This window comes from Tachypleus tridentatus, chromosome 7, assembly GCF_004210375.1.
Source record: "Tachypleus tridentatus isolate NWPU-2018 chromosome 7, ASM421037v1, whole genome shotgun sequence".
In the NCBI taxonomy this organism is placed as follows: Eukaryota; Metazoa; Arthropoda; class Merostomata; order Xiphosura; family Limulidae; genus Tachypleus; species Tachypleus tridentatus.
In genome coordinates, this window is record NC_134831.1 from 57572366 (window position 1) to 57597237 (window position 24872).

Sequence of the window (24872 nt, forward strand, 5' to 3'; positions counted from 1 at the left end):
GCCCTAAAACTTAAATCATAGGGTCATAACTATTAGTTGAACATCTGAAATCATAGTGTCGTGACAGTTATTTAAAAATATTATCCCTAAAAGTAAAACATTGGGATTGTGACTATTAGATAAACGAGCGAGCCCTAAAACTAAAACGATATGGTCGTGTAAGTTATTTAAGTATGTGATCCCTAAAGCTGAAGAGTTGTGGTTGTGACCTCTAGAGAAACGAGCGATCCCTAAACCTGAAATCATAGGGTCGTGACATTTGTTTAAATATATGATTTCTAAAACTAAAATTACGGATTTGTAACTGTTAGATAAAGAAAAGATTTGTGTAAGTGAGTGAATACCTTCATACCGTTAGCTAAAATGCTTTATTTCAGAGAATATTGGTTTAGTTAACTTAAGCCTATTAACATTGTAATAACTCTCCATCAAAGGTAAAGCAGTAATAAAAAATTAAATGTGATAACAATTAACATTTAAAAAACAAAAAATAAAACGATATGCTCGTCTATTTTTCAGGAAAGCTTTCCAATGTTTCCAAGCCATTTTACCATATCCGTATCTTATTAAGAGCCTTAAAGCATAAGTAATGTTATCACTATTACTCTATTAGGTTTCCATATAGAGCTACAATACACAACCAAATCACAATTTCGTAGTGTGTTAAGTCTGAGTGAGACAGCTTGTGTATTACTGCAGCACATCAGCTTGTCGGCCACTGCTGCCAATAGCCACACACCCTTTACACACAGACGGTTAAAATTACGTGCTGCAACGGTAGTACCGCGATGCGGAGTTAAAATCGCCGCAGGCGGTGCACTCGAGTAGAAAGAAACTCATCCACTTCGAGCTGTAGCAGCTCTGATCGTTCAGACGAAGATGGTGAGAGGATGCTAAGAGTCCGAGGGTTTCTCTAGTAACAAGATCGCAGTAATGCCGCTATATTTAGACCATTTCTACAAGTAGGAACTGAGAAACTAGACAATCGCAGAGGAAGGTGCTCTCCTTGACTGATTAGGGTAAACAGAATAAGTACAAAGTATTCGCATCCCCGTTTTAGGAGGAAAGAGAAAGTTATGTGTATGGATTTTGCCGGAAGAGGGAGCAGCAGTCTTTACTGGGCTCCGAGCTGGGGTGTTATGCGGGACCTTGCCATCGGGATTTTCTTACGATATGCCGATGAACAAGAAAACCCAAAGAAATCCGACAAGAGAATGACTCAGTTTGTTAAGTGTGGTTTGCGTTTTCTCTGAGTTTTGATAGCTTAATATATATATACGATAAATGCATTAAATCTTTATGCAGAAAGGTTTAAGCGCGTGAACGAATACACAGAGAATTATTTTCTTTGGAAGAGTGTTCGTGGTGAAAAGGATTCTCATAAAGAGGTTAGTTAATTCCAGTTCCATATTCATAAAATCTATACATTTATGTAATTCTAAAGGTTAAGTCAACGAATTTCAAAGAGTTGGGAATCAAAATGGACATAAATTTAATTATGAACAATATTTCGAAACTCATAAAAAACAAGCAACAACAACAACTTGATTCTTTTGGTTCCAATATATAAAGATATAAATATTTTAAAATCAAAACAAATTGGGTGAATAATGATAATAATGTGAGTATACTTTAAAATGGGTCATCAATAAATTTTAGCACTTAAGAATTATTTTAAGAATGATTTTTCAAGTTACGAACAAACTCATTTGGTCTTAGGGATCATCTCACAATAAACATGACAAACATATAACTAATTACATTGGAATATCATAATATAGATTTACAATCATTTATAAAACAAATAGACTTGAAATTAGGTCGAAATGGTTATTGTATACTTTAATTTTAAAATTATTTTAAAATAAACAACACCATATTGTATATTATGTGCTCTTCCATAATAAACTTTATTCAAGGTAGAAGGAGGTGACGATCCACGTTACAAAATATTCAGCTGTGTTATTTTTTCATAGTACAATCAAACTACGTGCTACCGGTTATGTTAGTAGATGAAAGAAAAAGAAAGTAGTGCTCGGGTATAAAATTTTTGGTGATAAAAATAGACGCTTGTGAAAAATAAAGAAAGCTTCGTGACGTTGGACATAAATGTTGAGAGACAGCAAGAAGTTGTTATTTTATAGTATAAGAGCATGCCAGCAATCGGTGCGTCATGGTAACAGTAATACGTACTGAATAAACCTATTACTACACCGCTAGAAACCAGAGGGTGACAGGGAAAAACGCGTATTAATATTTTCCATCCATAACATTAGTTAAACATCTAAGTGCAATTTAAGAAAGATAGAATTTGATTACCAAATATTGAAATCCACTTTTTCTGAGGTGAAAACGTATTAGCTTTTACAAATAACTAAATATATTGTCGTCAATATAAAAACTAAGCAGGTGTATAGAGACGAACGTGTATTCAAAACCTTATCATTCTTAAACATCCGTTACAGCATACATACGTTATTCCCTCTTCGTGATTTCACAGTATCACTTACGATACCATTAACACTAATCATACGTCGTTTTGAACTAAGCAAGTTTATTTCTATGGAAACAATTATAAACAAAAATAAATTAGTTAGTTAGTTATTTTGAATTTCGCGCAAAGCTACACGAGGGCTATCTGCGCTAGTCGTCCCTAATTTAGCAGTGTAAGACTAGAGGGAAGAAAGAAGCTAGTCATCACCACCCACCGCCAACTTTTGGGCTACTCTTTTACTAACGAATAGTGGAATTGACCGTCACATTATAACTCCCCCACGGCTGAAAGGGCGAGCATGTTTGGTGCGACTGGGATTCGAACTCGCGACCCTCGAATTACGAGTCGAATGTCTTAACAAAAATAAAAGAAAATATTGAAAAATTATTTTGTCTCTTTACAACTGAATAGTTAAGAGTATGATTTAAGAATATTAACAGTACTTTAATAGAGATAACTGTATTAAACTTTCTGTGATTATAGTTAGTGTCAAGGAGTGTTATTGAGTATTTACGTATGACATAGTAAACTTAGATTATAGTAACACAGTGGTATTGAGTTTCACAGAAACGTTCAACATGTCGCAATTTCATATTTGTTTGTTGTTTAATTGAGTTTAATGTTCAGCAGCCAGCAATAAACATCGTTTACAATTCCGTGTTTGTTTGTTTGCTATTTGTCGTGTTCCACGTTCAACAATATACAACAATTTTCAATTCTGATGAAGTTTGATTGAGTGAACAGCAACTGCTTGTTGTCGAAACCCGAGTATAGAAGACGAGGTTTCCAAGCTCTTCCTTTGTACTTGTGTTTCTACAACAAACAATTGTCGTCCTTTCAAACATATTTCATCACGAAACTTTGCTTAAACGATCTGTGAAAGAATGTTTCAGTTCCACTTTTTTCCGTTTGTTAAATTAAAACAAAATATGACTATTCACCATGTTTTTGTTTTTTATTCACTTACAAATTCAGTAACATATTACGGTTCTTGCTTTTTTCTTGTTGTTAAATTTAATATTCACCAATACAACACCTTACAGTCACAATACAACACCTTACATCACTATTGTTGTTGGTGATTTTTGACAACTTTTCAGCTATATCGCGATTTTGAAATATAAAAATATATGTTTAACATAGGATATTTTCTCCAAAAGAACTGATTATATGACTTTATACTTATAAATGTTTCTATAAACACGAATATCTAAAACAAACACTGTGTCTCAAAAGTAACACAATTCTATATACTGTATAAAACTATTTTTTGGATGGAAAGAAAGTTCTATCCAAATAACTCGCTGTAAACATCATCTTCAATTCAATGAGACTGAAACAGGTCTGCTTATAAAGATCTATTTCGTCATGTAAATTACTGCTCCTGTTGTTTCTGTAATGGTTAACAACACAAAATTATCGTAATACATCAGAGTCCTATTACATATATATCATATATAGGCACAAAAGCATGTGTCATGTGGAAGATAAACGTACAAAATGCTACCGACTAACCATAAATGTTATTTTCACAGGTATTTATGCAACTATAGATATACATGATGGTCAAGTGTCACAGGTTAGTTCATTATTATCAGAGATGCTCTGATTTGTTTAATACAAAATATCACCTGTTAAATACAACTAGATTCACGAAGCCAAATTCCTGGCGTGGACTGGTAGTTATGACACTTCACTCGCAAGATATGAGTTTGAATCTCCTCACGAAACACGTGGGAGCATTATAATGTGACCTTTAATCCTACCATCGTTAGTAAAAGAGTAGCCCAAGAGTTAGTACTAGGTAATGTTGACTAGCTGCCTTCTCTCTAGTCTATTACTTAAGGATAGCTATTAAGGATAGCTAACACAAATATACCTCGAATACCTTTGCACGAAATACAACAGACGAACAACCACAACACCAATACTCAAAATTAAACACGAGTCGAAATGAGGAAAACGGACAAAATAGGTGAATGGAGAGGTTTTCCAAATTTAGTATCCTTCTTTTAAAGAGAAAGAGTCACAGAAACCATCTCTTAAATAATATAATTTGAAATCATCTCTTGCTAATTCTTACAAATTTATTCCATAATACTTCCTTAATCACATAATCGTAAGTCTTCAACTATCGTTAAACACTTGCATCACACATCTAAGTTTGTAAATACTTTATTGCAATGTTAGTCACATTAGTTTAACTGTTTCTATTTATTGTCTTACTGAGTTCTTTTGCGTTAGATTCATCTGCTATTAGTGCTTTACAAAGTATTTTTCCGTGGACCCAGTAATGAACTAGTCTTAACACTTTTAATAAAATAAAGTGGAAATAGTACTGTCGCTGTTTCTAAAAAAAATCTAAGGTTACTTGTCTGGGTTTGAGAGAGAAAATAAAATCAGGCACATACTAAAGCTAGCGTTTCCATGACACATACATTCTAAGTCAGTCACGTGCTCGTGCCCGATGTATGATGGGAGTGAATGTAAAAGAAACGCGCACAAGTTGTGATTACATTAGTAACTCAATAATTAATAATGTGAAATTACAAAAGAGAGTGAGTCTATCAATTAGCATATCACTGCGTGTTTTTAACAAACATGGATTAGAAAAACAAAACAGATCAAAGTATTGAATAGATTATTGATATTCAGGAATTTTATGCTATTCAGTTACAAAAGAGAAAGTTGACTAAAAACGACGTAAATATTAATTAACGTTTATTAAAACCGGTAACGAATCATTTTGCGCCCTTTTAACATTCTATTAAGTGGCCAGGTGGTTAGAGCGCTCGACTTGTAATCCTAGGGTCCCGCGTTCAAATCTCCGTCACACCAAACATGCTCGCCTTTTCAGCCGTTAGAGTGTTATAATGTGACGGTCAATCCCACCCTTCATTCGTAAAAGAGTAGCCTAAGAGTTAGCGGTGGGTGGTGATGACTAGCTGCTTTCCCTTTAGTCTTACACTACTAAATTAAGGACGGCTAGCGCAGATAGCCCTCGAGTAGCTTTGCGCGAAATTCAAAACAAACCAAACCAAATCTTTGTAAAATAACATTTCTAGTGGCTAGAAAGAAAACTCTTGTTAGAGAAGTGGCTTTTTTCTTGAAGTTAAAGTTTAATCATCTCATCAAAACGTTCATCGATGGCCATTGAAGTTAACGCTTAAATGTCTGCTATTAAGAAATACTCAAAATATGCACAAAAAATGTCAAATTGCTTATTAGTTTCTATGAGTAACACCTTAAGAGATACAATCAGTTAAAAAACCTAAAATAATAATTCTCTAAAATAAATACAAAAGAAGTCAAGTTGTGTTTTAACGATGAGGTAAATGCTACAAGAATTTCTGTCTATGGCAAGGAAAGTTGGCCTCACGCTGACAGGTCAGGTTTTCTTGATGACGAGAAACCCACAAACTCTCTCTTTGTTGACCAGAAGATGACCTAGGAAGGTCGAAACGTTGTTCTCTGCTTATCAATAAAAATATTAATACCCATACCAACCGTTCTGAGATACATTTTTAGGTCAGGTTTTGTTTACAACAAATGTATCAAACCATTTCTTTTAAAAATCAAAAGTGTGATTAATAGCAATTACGCACTTAACTTTTAACGAAAGGAAGACTTTTTTTCACAAGAAATACCCTTTGAAGCACCAAAAAGACGCAGCAGTATCAAAATAATTCTACCTACTGTTTTCAATATTTTAATAAAACAAAGTAAACGATTACCAGATTTTTCTTTCATCTCTTCATGAACGAATTCACTATAAAAGAAGGGGATATTCCTTCTTCTCAAAAGCGCCTAGGTTATCAATTTTATCTGTCTTTTTTTTGTTTGACTTGCCATTTTTAATATGCATCATTCATATATATATATATATATATATAACAACAGTGACTCAACATTCAGCGCAAATATTATCCATACCACAATATGTGTTCATTTAAAAAAAGCATAAAACTACACAATGAATTAATCGAAACCTGGTATCTAGCGTTGTAAGGACGCTAACATACCGCTGTGTACTTGGGGTTAAGCACTTAACGACATATATCGTAACTACTAGAGGCGGAAAGATATATAATAAATTTCATACTAGTGTAACAAAGAATAAAATCTCACTTTTTTACAAATACATAGAGTCTAGCTTTACTTGGTAAAGTAAACGAGAACTCCGACATTTCTCCCTTTCAGTAAAAATATTTTCGTCATCACAGTGTTCGAGAGAACAAGTTTCACTACTTCAGTGTGATTGTATTTTTAACAGATTTCGGTATGACAATGTTGCGAACGTTAATACATACCGATACGTTTAACATGGACTGAGAGAGGTGTATTCGCTACAAAATTATATCCTTTTTGTTTTCGCATTTAAATTTGTATTTATGCTAATATCGGAATTTTCACCATGAGTATTTCAAGAAAAAGTTAAACTTGAGAGAACCAAATAATAAACAAAGCTATATATTTTAACAAAATAAGTATTAAGGAAATCTTTAATAGCCCAAGATGACACCAAGAAAACCACAAGGCCACAAACAAAGTTTGGGTAAAATACCCATCTGGCCAATCGTCAGACACTGTTCAACAACCGTGCCTTACTCTTAAATTATGCAGTGAAGCACGTTTTACAGGGATGTAAACATTTCTGGATACTGTTATATTCATCTAAAATGGCTGAACATCAGAGAAATAACCTAAAAACGACGATGCGGACTATTAGATAAAGGAATTGCAGTTACGACGATATTCCTTGACGGAATTAGATCCAGCAGGTCTTGTAAAAAGTAAGTGATTGATGTTTAGTTCGTAACTCGTTCAGAGAGCAGAAAATTCGATCAATTAAATTCTCTTCTTGATTACATTTTCTTTCTCTTTTTTTCACGACATACAGGATTGACTGTGAACATATTTATATCTAAACATGTATTATCTTAAGAATACCATTTTATTTTACTTAATTAAAGTTTGTAACAAGCTTACTTTCCAGAAGATAAGAAGAATGGATATGAATTTCATATTTGGAAAGAAAACTGACTGTGCTAAGCTTTAGCTGGCTGAACCCGGGCCAAATTATTTCGTTGTTCTGACATTTGGTCCCCTTCAACCAGCTGTAGTTAGCATAATTCTCAACCTAATGACTACATCGTCTAAAAGCCGATATCCAACCGGATCAAAACACAGCCCTAAATTTTGAAAAACTGCGTATAATATTATTCACTGGCAAAGGATTCCAGTAGTTTTGCAATGTAAGATTATACCAGTTTAAGTTTTAATTATTTTATAGATACGAGTTGTCTACAGTAGAGTAAACCAAAGCTCTCTGATAGGATACAAATACTGTTATCACATGTTCAATTGACTCATATATATAACTGTATTAATTCTACTTCCTCTTAATTACGTTGGAAATAAAGTGAATTAGGAGACATCAAGCAAATTTAATACACAATGATTATTCGTATTTTATGTAATGACTATTAGTATTTCATGTAATGATTATTAGTATTTTATGTAAATTAAGTCCTTTTTACTCCTCGAACAAAAGTTGACGTAATTTCTTCGTAGTTTAATATATACCAAAACTTAATAGCAGAATCAATATTATATATTTATAATCTGCTTAATTTAAATGTTATATTAAGGACGCATTATGTTAAAATCAAATAAGTGCTACAAATATTTAGAACAGGTCTGGATTATAAATCCGTGAAGCATAAAAGACTAGTTAAAAAAGAAAGAGTTGAAAAATAGTGCAAGAGTCAGATGGAGCTTATTTCAAAATAAAGCGTTGAATCAATCAATATATTATCGTGAAACATTGAGATCTATATTTGTTATCACCTTTGTTGAGTTACTTTATACAAGTCTTAGTTAACATTATTTGTAACGTAACCTTACAACAAGCTACGATAGTGCACAACTAATTAAACTTGAAGAAACGTTAAAAATGGAAATAGACTAATTTCTTACAGTTTACATGGAATGGGTTATAAATTAAGATAACTTAAAACAAGCTGCCAACAAAAGAACAACTCACTAGTCATGATGTCAGAAGTGGGTTTTTATTTTTGGTGAAAATATGACAGAACATTAACAAATTAAGACAACGATCTCGAGATCAAACAGTGAGAGCAAAGAATTACTTGAAATAAGTAAAATGTTAAGAGAAAGGCAAGAGGAAGCAGACAGAAACTTTAAAAAAACAAAAGAAAGACACAGAAAAAACAACAACTAGAAAAAATGAACAGAAGAGTAGAAGAAAAAGATAGAAAAATAACAGAAGAACGGGAAGAAAGAGGTAATGAATAAAAGAAAGAAAACAACAGGTCGAGAAGAGAGAGAGAAAATCAGAAGAATGTGACAGTAATTTTTGGGAGGAGACAGAGATCTACTACCTAAAGATGAAATGAAGTAAAAGACAAATCTGATTGAAGACAATATTAATGAAGCTATAAGAAACGTACAGAAGGATTACAAAAACAAGTTTGAGGAATTGTGATGATGAAAGTTTAGGCATACAAAAAACGAAGACTGAAGTAAAAAGAACATCAATAGATAGAAAAGAACATATTCAAAGAATAAACTTAATAAATAGTAACTCAAAAGCCGAAAGTTGAAACAAAAATGTTATCGTGTTTACGCTTTTGGAAGTGACGAGTGTTTTACACTAAACAATGGAATTTATTATACAAATTTTAACAAAACAGCTAAACTTTCCATTGGCTAAGCAAATGGATTTTTAGGATTAACAAACATTGGTTATTATATTGCTGTAAATGTAGTATTTAAATTATTAAATTGCTGTAATTTCTTTTAGCCATCCAGTGACACAGTGATAAATTTTCAGACTTATAACTCTATAAACTGAGTTTCGATACCTGTGGTGGGCACAAAATTCGTAGCCCATTGTGTAGCTTAGCGCTTAAGACAAACCAATAAAGAAACATTAATCTTAATTACAATTTAAACCAGCGTTATGTAAAAGTAACTTCACATTTATTTTTTTATTTATTGTAGATCAGTTGCCTGATAGTTCTTTGTTCAGTGCCAAAACCAATCAAGTGGTCGAGTGTGGCCGAGTTTTTAGCGTTTCAGATTATAAATCCGAAGATCCATGGTTTGCGTTTCGTTATCGTCGAGAAAAATCGGACTTCACGTTGTTTGTTTATTTTTCATTGTAAATGCTATGTAGGAGTGACAGTCAAATCCTACTAGTCGATTAGAGTATTTCACGAGTTGGCAGTGAGTAGTGTTGAATAGCTGTTTCCTCTGTTTTGTATAGTTTTCAAAATCAGAGACGGATCGAGCAAATAGACCTTGACTATATTTTTTGGAATTTCAAGAGATAAAGAACTGATTCTGTTACAGCTAAATGTGTATTTGAAATGCTATTATAGTGCAGTACAAGTAACATATTGCTGTAGAGTAAATACTTACGATATGAACTTCTATGCCTAATAAAAGTAATTAAAATCAACTTTATTGCAGGAATAATTATGAGATACGTGAAGAAAATCTTCAGTATTTAAGAGTTCCCCATCGCGCCAAACACGCTCGTCCTTTCAGCCGTGGGGGCGTTATAATGTAACGATCAATCCCACTATTCGTTGGTAAAAGAGTAGTCCAAGAGTTGACGGTGGGTGGTGATGACTAGCTGCCTTCCCTCTAGTCTTACACTGCTAAATTAGGGACGGCTAGCACAGATAGCCCTCGAGTAGCTTTGTGCAAAATTCAAAAACAAACAAAAAACAAACAATTTAATAGTTATTTTAATGTAGTACATTGACCTACACACAAACTTCAACTGTAATATTTCTTCAGGTTAAGGAATAAGCAAATGTATATTGTTCGAACGAAGCGAACTACAACAATGTTTATTTTAGAAAAATTCTGAATAAACTGTGGACTGGGATAATAAGTACCACAGAACTCTAAACATGATTACAGTGAGCACAATAATAAATCATAAACTATAATGATAAATATTTCTAATATGATATTAAAGATAATTTGATCCCATATACCTTGGATGAGATTGAATGCAACAGTTTCCAGCTGAAATAGAATCTATTGTATTAAAACAACAAACTTTTCAATACTTTACCGTAACTGGTTATAACCATTAAATATTTCGTTATATTCTTGTAAAATTACATTTAGCAACAATTAAAAGCTAAACGTATATTCGTGAATTTTATGCAAATTCGTGCTTAATGAAAGGTTATCGTAAGACATGAAAAACTGCTTCCCTTTATATGAAGTTGTAACAAAAAAACACAAAAATGTCCATGAAGATTTTGAAACCACATGTACATTCGTATGAATCCAACAAATCTTCATTGAAAATGTGGTGAAGATCCATTAACAGGGAGTGACATGGTAATAAAAAAAACGCAATAAGCACCCATAAAAAATGCAAAAAAGCAAAATTTGTATTTATTTTCCCATAGACCCAATGAACCTCCGTACAAAATTTAATGGAGATCAATCCATGCCTTGCGAAGTAGTTATATGGATCTACAACAGACTGTACTGTTATATGTATATAGATTATAGTAATACTGAACGTTTTAAATGTGCTAGTTGACTTATGGTTTGCAGGGAAGACATGGGCGAAAAGGGGTGGGAGAGAAGGGCAGATCCGATCATTGACCCCTACGTCAATCCTCAGTGTGCGCTAACGGTACCTACGGATTTAGTAGGAGTCTATAGAAGAGCACGGGTAAAACAAAAGGTCCCTCTAGAGAAGCAACATAGGGGTCACATTATAACAGTGATAGCCCCTTGTCACTCCTGGTTGGAAGTCTAAGGGTATATGGAATGGTGTTTTGGGATTAGTAAAAAACTGTAAGTGTGAAAGGTGGAAACACAGAACATAGACGACAATTCTGCTTTATGTATTTAGTTTACAGTATAAGTAAGGCCCGGCATGGTCAGATTGGTTAAAGCGTTCGACTCGTAATCTGATGGTTGCGGGTTCGAATTTCCGTCGCACCAAACATGATCGCCTTTTCAGCCGTGGTAGCTTTATAATGTTGAGGTCATCCCGCTATTCGTTGGTAAAAGGATAGCCCAAGAGTTGGCGGTGGGTGGTGATGACCAGCTGCTTTCCCTCTTGTCTTACACTGCTAAATTAGGGACGGCTAGCGCAGGTAGCCCTCGAGTAGCTTTGCGTGAAATTCAAAAAACAAAACAGTATAAGTATTGGAACCACAACAATAAATATTTCAGTATATTCTATGAAAATTATAGTCTATATTATTAAATGTATTTGAAAATTATTATGCTCTATAAACTTCATGGGCTTACACAAATAAACTCACCAGTACCTTGCTGCACATGTGATGGGTTATAAAAATCTAATTCATAGTTTTAATATACAAATAGGAAGTTGATAAATATCGTTGCAATCTATTATGGGTGATGTAACATAACATAGCATTCTTATACTATTGCAATTTGAGTAGTTATGGTGAGGCATGTTCCAGCTTTGTTTTTTTCCTTCTTCTTCTTTCATTAGAGTTATCGATCTGAAGTAACGCTGACCGGAAAATATTCCTGTCTTGCCAGCAAGAACAGTCTCGACCTCGACTCCAGGTAATTATACCAACCTCTTGTAAAGGTGATAGATGGCAGTGTTAACAGTTTCCTATGTTATCCCGGCCAAGTGATGAATTATCGCAATAAACATTCCAAAACAATGCTGTGAAAATGATGGATGGTAATATAAACATTGTCCTATAATATGTAAAAATGTAAGAAATTATGCACATGCATATATAAGTACACTGATAAACACTCTTATACATTTCATCTGTTGTGAAATACTAAATTATATTAACAAAACCATGAACTGTCGTGAAATAATTAAATAAAAATCTTCGAGAGCAGCGAAGATTCACTGCAAACGTTTCGTTTATAAAAATCTTTGTGACACATCTCTAAAACGAATGTCAAAATATATAACTTCTAAGTAGTAGTTAACTACCTTGTTGTAAAAGACGAGTTTCCTCTCCGAAGAAATTTAATGCCTGATTTAATTATCCACGAACTAAATTTTCTGACTTGAATTTTGATGGAACTGAATCGTGTCTTATATATATTCCAGTTTACCTTGTAACTTTTGACGGTTTTACTTAATATAAAATGTTTCATATTGCTTAAGTCACCCTTAAATATTGTAAGTTCACAGAAAACGCGTTGTTGTAAACTATCGTTCTTATGTTGGGATGTTATTTATTAGACAGAAAAAAGCTTCGAATTGTAAATGGTGATCTAAGCTACCTTGAAGGTTCTAAAATTTGGAGTAAGTTTTTGTTCTAGCACATTGGAACTGAGATTATTAATACGAGATATTTGTGAAATGTGTATTGTTATCTTCAAAATAGATAGAAAGTTATTTCAAAATAAAGGGTGACCCACTCAGTATGCTTGCTATAGTGGTTACTTTGTACAGGCTGACTCGTTTTTCTGAGTTAACGTCATTCGTAACGCAGGTTTACAGCAATTTACGACAGTGTACAGGTGTTGAAATTTAAGCTTGTAAAAATGTTGAAAGACGAAGTAAAGAAATTTAGTATCGTTATGTGGAATTAACTTGAATTATTTGCACTAAATAATTTAAAAGAACCCACCAACAAAAAAACTATGCTACAATAAAGAAATTAATATAGAAATCAGAGAGTATTGGGTCTTGGTTTAGATCGATCGTTTATTTAGTAAAAATATATTTATTTTATTCAAAAAATACATATTTAAGTCAACACATTTGTAAAATAAAAATTAAATGGATCAGGCTTTTTTTATTCACACCTCTAATAATAATATAGGGAGAACTTTAGAGGCACTTAATCCAGCTTTTGTTGTTCGATCGACGTAAGTTTAAAACCATGATTATGCTGGCCCGATCAACTTTGCAAGAAATTTGAATTTATTATATGTCCTCTCATGAAAATTGTGTCCTTAGGCCTACTTCTGCTACATATGATAGACTTCTATATTTCGGTAGCATAATTCTTTGAAAGAAAGGTTTTCGACCACATCTGTCCTTATTGCAATCCGTGTACAAAATGGTTCAAAGGAGGCAACCTTTATATTCTCTCTCTTTCTTACTTATTATTCCAATGCTGTGTAGTTACGTGAAAATGATTAAACTGACATTTTATCTATTGCATATAGGTGAACTGTACTTTCTTGAAAAAGCGCAAACGTATGCGTGTGTTTATACAGTAATTACTATCAGTTTATAACCTGAGTAGGTTATAGTCATTTTTTAGAAAGTCTACAATACAATGTGCAAAGACAAGACTCTAAAACTTAAAAAGAGACATAACTGTGAGTACTCATTTAGATAGATGCTCAATTTCAAGCTTAAAGAGACGTTAAATACAAAATATTTTGGTACTGTTATGTAGACTGGACGTTGAATTATTTTCACTAAATGATTTAAAAGAACCTTCTAAAGGAAGCACTATTCTACAGGAAAGTCATTAATATAGAAACTACAAAGTCTTGTATCATATCTTATGACCAGTCCAGACACTACTTATCTCACAGTCCAGACACTACTTATCTCACAGTTCAGACACTACTTATCTCACAGTCCAGACAATAGTTATCTTACAGCTCAGGCACGACTTATCTCTCAGTTCAGACACTACTTATCTCACAGTCCAGGCACTAATTATCTCAACACCAGTCCGAAAATACCTATCTCAAAACTAGTCCAGACATTTGTTATCTCAAAATCAGTCCAAACATACATATTTCAAAACAATCCTGGACACTACTTATCAAAAATGCAAGTGCAAAACTTGTTTTAAGTAGTGCCCAGAGCCCTAACTATTGACAGTTGTAACTGGGAATGAATGAAGTGTAAGAATCGTTTTGCATATTTCTTGGTATAGTCATTAGAATAAAAATATAGAGAGGACTCTAGAAGCACTTAATCCAGCTTTTGTTGTTCGATCGACGTAAGTTTAAACCATGATTATGCTGGAATTAAGCGATGAAACAAGGTACCAACCGTACATGGGCTGCTATCCAACAAGTCACTTTCGTTAATCATGTAGAATGTCTGACACACAAGGTCTAGGTTTGCAGGAACTGTGGTTCAACTGGACTGGGAGTATTGATAAATTGACCATTCAGTAGATTAATGTGCAAGAATGTCAAAAGCAAAATTCAAGTTTTAGTTGTGAAAGAAACAAGAACACTACAGATTATTGTGTTTCTGTCAAGTTCCAACTTTTATCAAAGTTAAGGATGAGGGATATCACCACTAGTTGATATAACTGGTATTATATTAAAATTGCATTTACATGTCCTACTGTTAGTCAACAAATATATAAATCAGAGTATTCTCTATGTCTAAAAACTGGAAAGTTTAAGCTTGTATTTTAATATATAAATGTACATGTAACTACGTGGATATCACCGATAGCACATATGAGTGGAAAAAATTTCTTTTTCAAAGTTTTTATTTTAAAACTGGCAATTATATTACACTTTTCTAATGCAGTTTGTTATTTGATTTTATCTCATAATTCGCTTAATAACACGAAACACAGCTTCTTTCACACTACGCTAAGCTCAAAAATATGCATTGAAAAGTTACGTCTTAATTTATCTGATTTTATTAAGGTGAACTTAAAAATAAGTGAATTGTTCGGTTAACAGTTTGCTTTTATTGTTACTGGTTTTAAACGTTAAAATATATATTAGCAAAGTGATAGTACTTCATAGAAAGTTTAAAAAATGTGCGTTATAAGTGCTCTACTGTCATAAAACGTAGAAATCTGAGGTTAGATATTGAAACTATCCCTTGTGTATTGTTTTCATCCACAAAACAAGAAGTATGATGAATATGCTTATGTTACCTAGCTACAACGAACCATAGATATATCTACTTCTTAACTAATCTCTTCAATACACTGGCCAATACGCCTCCTGTTCTTGTATTTGGTAGTTTATTAACTTGATTGATTGAAACTACTGTAACATGTTACATATTATCTGATCTGGGGTCATAAAAGACCCTTCCTAATTTGTTTTATAGTCTGATGTTCTATCACATTAAATTATGTTTTTAACTTTGCCTACGATGACGTGTGTTTGCTCATTTTTTTTCTCCTTTGGGCCAACTTAAATTTCTCTTTTTTTGTGTGAACACCCATTTTTATATTTTTTTTAGCATCACACACTGAGACAGTGGTGTGTTCGTACAACATTCTTGTACATTTTCTAGTTTAAAAAAAATGTATCTCCGATGTTGGTAAAATTTTGAGTTTATGAACATAAATTAACGGATGGTTTTTCATTCTAGTCTTGAAGGCTAATAAGCATAAACTGACAGCTGTTATCACAGATATTTATGTTTTCTTGGCTCCGTGGCTCTATCTAAAGGCAAGTATAATTACTGATTTTCTTCCTATAACTTTCTCCTACTCTCGAAATAAGAGACGACCAACGATATTCAGATAGAAAACATGTCATTGCTGCAGGATCTAGATTTGTAGCCTGTATAACAAGTACTAAGTTAATAGTATAGTTATTTTGAATAGCTTAAATTTCCCTAAAATAAATTTAAAGTTTTATTATTTAAAATTTGCGAAAGGTAAGATAAGATTTTGGCCAATTATTGTAACAAGTATTCAATGAACGTTCAATTCTGTTGTGAAAATACGCTAAAACTCGTAAGTACCTCAACAATTTTACATGTATAAGTGTCCGAAACACAATAAGATTGCTTAAAAATGAATCACTTTCCAAAATACTTTTAACAAGGATAAAAAAATGTAAGCGCCCAAAATACTGATAAAGGCAGGCATAATTACCTGAATTTATTAAAATATATCTACATACACTTTCCAAAGGACTGCAAGAATATAGAGAAACATAAAAATTTCGTCAGTATTTTAATAATACTATAAACACATTACTGTCTCAAATTAAAATTAACTTCATAAACGTTCCGTCTACAGTATTCTGGGTAAAAACTTTAGTTTCTATATTAAAACAATTTCAAGCATATTTAAAATTAACATGTTATTGTTCAGAAACAATATACGTTTTGAACATATTTTATGCATTTACGTTCTATAATTACTTGGAAGTAAAAGTTACCTTTAAATTAATATTTTTTTATTTATCCTTAATTATTGGTAAATTCATGATTTGTTGTGACTGATAAGGCCCACTGAAACTTGATTAAGCCTAGTTTTGACAATGGTTCATTTCTCGTTTAGAAATCTTCTTTAGACCTGGTGTATGATGTTCATTTCGAACGTTTTTTTTATAACTCTTTGTCACATCAAAGTTTGAAATCACCAGAGGAAATGAACATTAAAAACAAATGCTTATCATTTACCACGTGCCATTTACGTAATTTTTTCCGCTATGTTGATTTCGATTAATTATACCAGTTATTCTCTGTATGACTTTTCAATTAAAATTTCTTACCCCACAAAAGACTTCTAGTGGGTAGCTTAGTAATTTTCTTCACCACCTTTATCCACTACCAAGACTCCTAATACCTTTCTCTTTGATGAGCCAATCACAATCAAGGAATCACAGTATCTGTCGTCCTCGTGATTGTGGGTTGGCGACCTCACTAGATCACCTTCTGATTACTAAAAGCGAACTGACTGAAGAAAAAAAACAAATACATTCTGCATTGGAGGAACTAGAGAGACAGACGATTTTTTATAATCATGTTTACAGGCTCTCGGTATGTGAGTAGTTGGTATTCTGTATCCAACCAAAACCAGACAAGCATATACATTTCGAATAACGCCTGCATTAAAACTATAGTTGTTCCTGATGAATTTTTGCCTTATGGCAAAACCAAATCATTATCCTTTCAGGATTGATTTTCTAATAATGTCACAGAGCTAGTTGATTAAGTTAATGCTCCCAGAGGCTCCACGGTAAGTCTGCAGGTTTACGAAACTAACGTTCGGGTTTTGATACCCGTGGTGAGCATAGTACAGAGAGTTTATTGTATAACTTGGCGCTTAACAACAACCAAAACAATTAGGTTATTAATTTTGGCTGCAATAACTCACGCTCTGAATGTGTGTTTTTGTGTAGATTTTAGGCTAATCAAAAAGTTTATTACATAACCCTAAAAACCTAAAAATATTCCTCTGAGTTTATAAGCCAAGTCAGAAACTTAACACTTCTTTAGAAGTTAATTTATTAAACATTTTTTTATTAACGCTTTTGTGAGTTTTAAATAATGGGTGTTTTTCTTATAGCAAAGCCATAAAGGGCTATCCGCTCAGCCCACCAAGGGGAATCGAACCCCTGATTGTAGCGTTGTAAGTCCGGAGACATACCGCTGTACTAGCGGAAGGCGAGTTTTAAATAAAAGTGAAAAAATACTTTATAAACAGATGACATTTTATCCGTATTTTTACTTGTCAGTAAATATCAAACTATTTAAATCTATAATTTGTCTGTATTATATTATTGTACGCCTACGATATCGTGACTAACATATGTAGTGAGTCAAGAACAGAGCTGAATCTTTTGTTCAAGATAAAGGAGAAATAGCATTTGTGAACCAAATACACGTTGATGTATAAGCGGAATACTAACCACTTTAGACTCTTCTGTCTAGACAGAATATATCTTTTACTATACTTTTAGAACTTTTATTACATTTTTACAACAGCATAAAATGTTACACCAACCACCTGACGACATTTACACTTGCTGTTTTTGTCATGCGTCAGACCAAGACATTGTACACGAACTATAATACTATTCAGCTATCATTAAATCATCCTACCTCTATGTGATTTGATAAATGAAAGAGGCTAGTTAAAGTGAAAACATCAGTTGTGTTAGACACACCTCATAGTGTGTGGAACATATTGTTATCTTTTTATTGCATTTAACATTGTTACGTTTTAATTACAGAACCAATATTCTCGCTATTTATTCTACAGCTAAGACATTTATTTATTATTTACCTTCATTAAGTAGCTTTTGGCTCCATTCTTGATAATATCCTATTACATGTGTCCACATTTGAACAGTAACACGAGCCATGGCAATTTATCTCACAGTTGTTACACTAGTCTAAAGTTATACTGTTGTGTCGTCAAATGGGTTTTCATTGGTCAGAAGACGTTTTCAGGTGTGAATTTCTCGTACACAGGCGTACTGATGTTACGATATTCAACAAACATTAAATCTACGACAGCGGCAGCAGGTGACAACTAATGTTTGTGTACTACATAAACAGATGTAATAGTTTCTTTCTTTAACATTACCTTTATTAACAGTATTGGTTACAATGTTTAGTATATTTGGCTTTACTGGTTTGTTTGTTTTTTGCAGAGATTGTTTTACATTGTTAACGTGGCATATGTATTTGGAATTAAAATTGGAGTTTAGTCAAAAAAATAACTTTATTCACGCAAACATGTAGAATTAATTCAACAGATTCGAAAACCTTGATATCTCATTATGCTAGAAAAATTATTTCTTTGTCAATTGGATTCAATGGATTCTGTGTAAAGCAGTAAGGTAAACACTTTTAGCATTTATTTTAAGTAAGGAAAATGTCTTGTAAATAATATAAAGATGTATTTATACTACAAGCTCATGAGTTAGGTTATAACAGTTACTAAAAATTACGTCTCACGCGATGGCGATGACCTAACCATTGTAGCCTATGAAGTAAGTTGTTACGATTATAACTCATAACTACAGTGAAGAATTTCAAATGTGATTAAAACATACAACTTATTCAATCGTGGCCAAACTGTTGTGAATTGTTACAAAATTATGTATGATGTGTTACCAGTTACCAAACTGTGGTTATTAAACTTAATTAAAACTTGCATTATGTTGTTCAACTACAAGGGTTAATGTAACGAGTGTGAAAATAACATTATCTGCAGTGTTGTGAACAGGTTGTGTTAGGATAGAAGGAGTAGAAATTTACATCTTTGTGTTTAGCAAGAAAGAAATATAACTAACGATACGGTAATTGAAGAAACTTGTGTTTAGAAAATGTATCTAGTCAGACGAAGAAATAATAAAGAGAATGACTGTTATATAGACTTGACGGTTTTATTGTTCCTAAAACGTAAATCCTTGACTATATTTTAGAAAGTATAACAAAGAAGGACTTGTTTCACCTCTGACTAAGCTACAAAGATACACGAGGGATATCTGCGCTAGTCGTCCATAATTTAGCAATGTAAGATTAGAGGGAAGGCAGCTAGTCATCACCACCCACAGCCAACTCTTGACTTATCTTTTATCAAAGAATAACACTATGTAACAATTTTTTTCTTTTTCTTTTTCCTGGGCATAAAGTCCTATTTCCCAATTGCTTATGCCTGAAGTAAATGGAAAAGACCTATTTTTCTCTTCAAACTTAACTTTTGTGACTTGGGTAATGAAATTTTCAAATTTACCCATTTTCAAGAACTTTCTAGAATGTTGTATAAATTACAAGAATTTTCTGTAATGTTGTAGAACTTACGTGAATTTTTTAGAACTTTCCATAGTAATATATATACAGGGGCTCACCACTTACCATTTCAGTTTAGTTTTAGTTGCCTAAGTGAACATATAGATGTATCTGATTTTATCAAAGATGGCATCAAAAAGCTGCAAGCATTCTGCTATGTATTGGCCAATTTATCAAGACAAGAGAGAAAAAGTACTCTGTGACAGCATCTTCTAAAGTGTGTGAATCCTACAAGGTATGTTTCGGCATGCCTATCGGGGATCAAGACAAACCCTGGGTACCTCATTTTACCTGTAAGCACTGCAAAAAAAAAAAAAACACTAGAAGGTAAGACGGACAATTTTTGCTAGCTTGAATAGTAAGATTTTATATTATACAAACTTTAGACCGTTTAAAATTTATTTTTTAATTTGCCATAGTATATGAAAATATCACATATAAGATATTTTATATGAACCTCTTACACATTATTTGTGGATGAAATAAAATTATTCTTCGTAATAACACCGAAGCGCACTACAACAGGAAGCACTAACCACAACGGACTGAGTTCTCTGTGGGGAGGCACAATGTCAAGTGTGAGCCACTAATGGACCTTCAGAAGGTGTTGTTCCCACCACTACATATAAAATTGGATCTTATGAAACAATTAGTCACAGCTCTTGATAAGGAATCTGCAGCATTCACGTACCTTCGAGACTTCTTCCCTAAGCTGTCTAAGGCAAAGGTCAAAGGTGGTGTCTTCGTTGGACCACAAATAGAGAAGATCCTGTAGCGCACAGAATTCCCCGAGAAGCTCAGTACGAAGGGAAAAATTTGGGGCAGATTTGTCTCAGTGGTTCGGGGTTTCTTGGGCAATCACAAGGCCAAAAATTATGTGGAACTGGTTGAGACTCTGGTGAAGAATTACGGCAAAATGGACTGCAGGATGTCCCTGAAAGTCCATATCCTTGACGTTCATCTTGATAAATTCAAGGAGAACATGGGAGCATACTCAGGGAAGCAAGGCGAGTGCTTTTACTAAGATATACTGGACTTTGAACGCCGCTACCAAGGAGCATATGATAAAAACATGATGGGAGACTATATTTGGGGACTGATACGTAAAAGTGATTTACATTACAATTGAAAATCTTGAAAACTACTCACTTCTAAACATTTTTGTATAACCTTAGTACAAATACATGTAAATCTTGATTCATATGTTGTTTTTTTCAGACCTTATGTAAATGAAAATGTGCAAATTTGCCCGTTTTTACATAGAAAATAGGTTAATTTCTAAATTTCATTATCCAGGTAACAAAAGCAAAGTCTGAAGGGAATAATGGCCATTTTTTATGTTTTTACAACGTAAGCAATTAAGAAATAACACATACTATCCAGTAACAAAATATGTGTTACATAGTGTAATGAGATTGACTAAAACATAATAACGCCTCCGCGACTGAATGAGCGAACATGTTTGGTGTGACAGGGAGTCGAGCGCTCTAACCACCTGGCTATGCCTGGCCGATTTATAATGGACCGAGAATGACCCAATGATTAGTTTCTCAGACTTCTAGACTCGAAACAAAATACACATGATTACGATCTGCACTTACAGCTGTGGATGATTTATAATTGTGAGTGTGAATCCTGGTATTGCATTAAGCGTAGCCGTGTAAGCAATGATATCTCCAAACTAACTGCTCTCTCTCTGGTTAATATGAATATGTTAAACGGCTTGCTTGAACCTTGAATTATCTGACTTGGCCGTTTAGTCCACGCGCCGCATCTGTTGCTGTTCAAATAGAAAAGGCTAAATACCCAAAATAATGGCCTTGACCACTAATTATGCAGTTGTTGTATTTAAGAGTTTAAAGATAATTTATATAATTTTTCTCGATGTCACTCGTGTCGAAGTTTGTAATTATATTGTCGTTTTTATGTTATCCTATAATTGGTTTTATTTAAATCTCTTCATGGTTTGATTTTATAGACGATAATCAAAGCGTAACGTAGGAACAAATGTATTAATTGATTGGTTTTCAGTCAGAAACTGAGATGAATTATAACTTTATAACTTTACCTTGTGCTAAATGCGCAATTTGTTTTTGTATTTAACTAAAGCCTTCAGATTTATTTCAAGTACGTTGTTGTGATCAGGTTGGAATACATGCATTCCAGGTAGGCCTGGCATGGCCTAGCGCGTTAAGGCGTGCGCTTCGTAATCTGAGGGTCGCGGGTTCGCGCCCGAATCGCGCCAAACATGTTCGCCCTCCCAGCCGTGGGGGCGTTATAATGTGACGGTCAATCCCACTTTTCGTTGGTAAAAGAGTAGCCCAAGAGTTGGCGGTGGGTGGTGATGACTAGCTGCTTTCCCTCTAGTCTTACACTGCTAAATTAGGGACGGCTAGCACAGATAGCCCTCGAGTAGCTTTGTGCGAAATTCAAAACAAACAAACAAACATTCCAGGTAAGTAAAAGGTTAAAAATAATTTTCTCTATTAAACTTATTAGGAATAATTTGGCCAAGTGAAGTAAAAGAAACGTTTTACTATAGTAAAGACCCAATTAAAAAATTAATACATGCCAAGAGATTGCTCAAATTACAAATATGCATATTACACTCGACAATCCGACCAGATGTTTTGCCCTATCTATCGAAACGACAAGGGCAGTAATAATTCTATATAAACACTCGTTATGTTTAAAAAAAGTTATCTTTAAATTAAAGCAAACCACAAGATTTACTCAAACACTCTTCGTTACATTTCTACAAGGTACTGTTTTAGCATAATTAAATAGAATCTTGTCATCAGGGGAGTAACAACGTGCCTAAGAACCCTAAAGTAGAGTTACATCTAGAGACCTCTCCAGGATTAGCTTCTGATTCACCAGTTCTTCTGAATACTGAGCAGTTTAATTCACGTACAAATAATAATGATAATAAAAACTTTGGTGTTGAGGACAATAATATACTGTAAAGACTTCGTTACCTTAATTTTGATGGGTAGTGAATTTAATGAAACTCATAAAATACACAATTCTTTAACTTTAACCAGCTCACATCCAAACAAATGTTGCTCTCAATCAATATGACAAGATGAATAATTTCTCAACTAAGATTATGCCTGTCGTATCTCAGCATAAAAATTAAATTTTATTTTGTTTAAACGAGTTCGTGTATATGGAATTAGTATAGTGCTGTTTATGTTATTTAAAACAGTCACACTTGTGACTGTAAACCAGCGTGCTGTTAAAATAACTTTCTTTTATACCAAGTCCTTAGAAAAGCTTTTGAAATATGTATACAGCTCCAAGTTCTTTATATTATATCCGGCTTTTGATTGTTTTAAAATTGACTTTCAGAGCCTTATTTTATTGATGAAGCTCGTGGTTGGTGGCTAAATACTGAAACCTGGCGAAGCAACGCGATCACTAGAACTAATATTCGTGATACAAATTTTATTAGACCATAGATTCTCTCTTTCTCTCCCCTTTACTTTTTATTTTAGATTCCATTTATTTTACAGCATGATTTGAATCACATAAAGTAAACTATTTGTGCCATTTCTTCATCAATTTTTGTCGTTTAAAATCGTATTATTTTTTTCGTATTGCATATGAACGCCTATTCAGATATGCTTGTACCTTATATCATGGTCCAGTTAAGACGTCATTATTAGGAATGAAAGGCCTTCTAAATAGTAATTTGTGCCAGACGAAGAAGGCACATTTAAAATGCTGTCCTTACGTGCCTTTGATATAAGAGCCATGCCTTCTTTAAACAAACCAACTGTTATTTAATCATAGCTGTGTGTTATTATTAAACATGTCTCTGTTCCATTTAAAATAGTTCCCTTTTATGTAGTTCCCCGCTTGGACAGCAATAAGTCTACGGATTTACAACGCTAAAATTAGGGGTTCGATTCCCATGAGTGGACACAGCAGGTAGTCCGATGAGGCTTTGCTATAAGAAAACATACACACACACATCTTTTATCTAAACAAAAATATTTTTGTTTCTACACATGTTCATGACCTACTTACGTGTTATAGTTATGCAATTCCGCTTTCTGGTTACAAAAATGCGTATTATATTTAAATAAACTTGTAAACTACTTACCTAAATCTGTCTTCTACTTACCCAAATTTAAGTTGTATTTACACAAATCCAAGTTCTGTTCACACAAGCTCGTAATCTATTTACACAATTCGTGTTATAGTTAGAAAAATCCATGTGCAATTTATAAAAGTTCTTGTTATTTTACATAAATCCTTTTTTTATTCACACAAATCCATATCATATCTACAGAATTCCGTGTTCTAGTAACACACGTTTATGTCGTATTTACACAAATCAGTACTCTATTTAAACAAGATCCTACACCATCTCTGTTTTATTTCAATAAGTCAGTATGTATTTCTAAAAAGTTTTGTTTTGATTACAAAAAACGTCGTCCAATGGTTTTCTGTCCCCCAACAGAACAGCGGCAAATCTACTAACTTATAACCCAAAAATCCAGGATTCGATTTACCGTGGTGAGTACAACAGATAGCCCAAAACTAAACAGTGGTGTTACTTAAAGAAGCTTCTGATATATTTAACATTTTTTTCCCTTTTACTGAAACAAAAATCCCCGTTATATTTAAACAACTCAGTATTTTTTTGCTGCAAATGCCTGCCTATATAAGACCCTGTTCCAATGAACCCGACCATATTCTATTTAAAGAAATTCAGTTATATTTAAAAGCAACTCTTTGTTCTACTGAAACAAGCTAGTGTTCTATAAAACTCCATGTTATATTTAAACAACTCAGTATTTTCTTTAAGCAAATGCTTATCTAGTTGCATTGAACACGAGTATATTCTACTTAAACAGGTTCAATTATATT

The 24872-nt window shown here is 33.3% G+C and overlaps 1 long non-coding RNA gene across 2 annotated transcripts in view; it reads right to left on the reverse strand.

The window, feature by feature from the left end:
• Window positions 1-12116: 12116 nt before the first annotated feature.
• The window catches only part of LOC143255736 (uncharacterized), a 59911-nt gene continuing 47155 nt past the window's right edge, over window positions 12117-24872 (reverse strand). For both annotated transcript variants that reach the window (XR_013030809.1, XR_013030808.1), the window contains one exon: window positions 12117-12241. This is a non-coding gene — a long non-coding RNA (uncharacterized LOC143255736). The remainder of the gene's footprint in view (window positions 12242-24872) is intronic.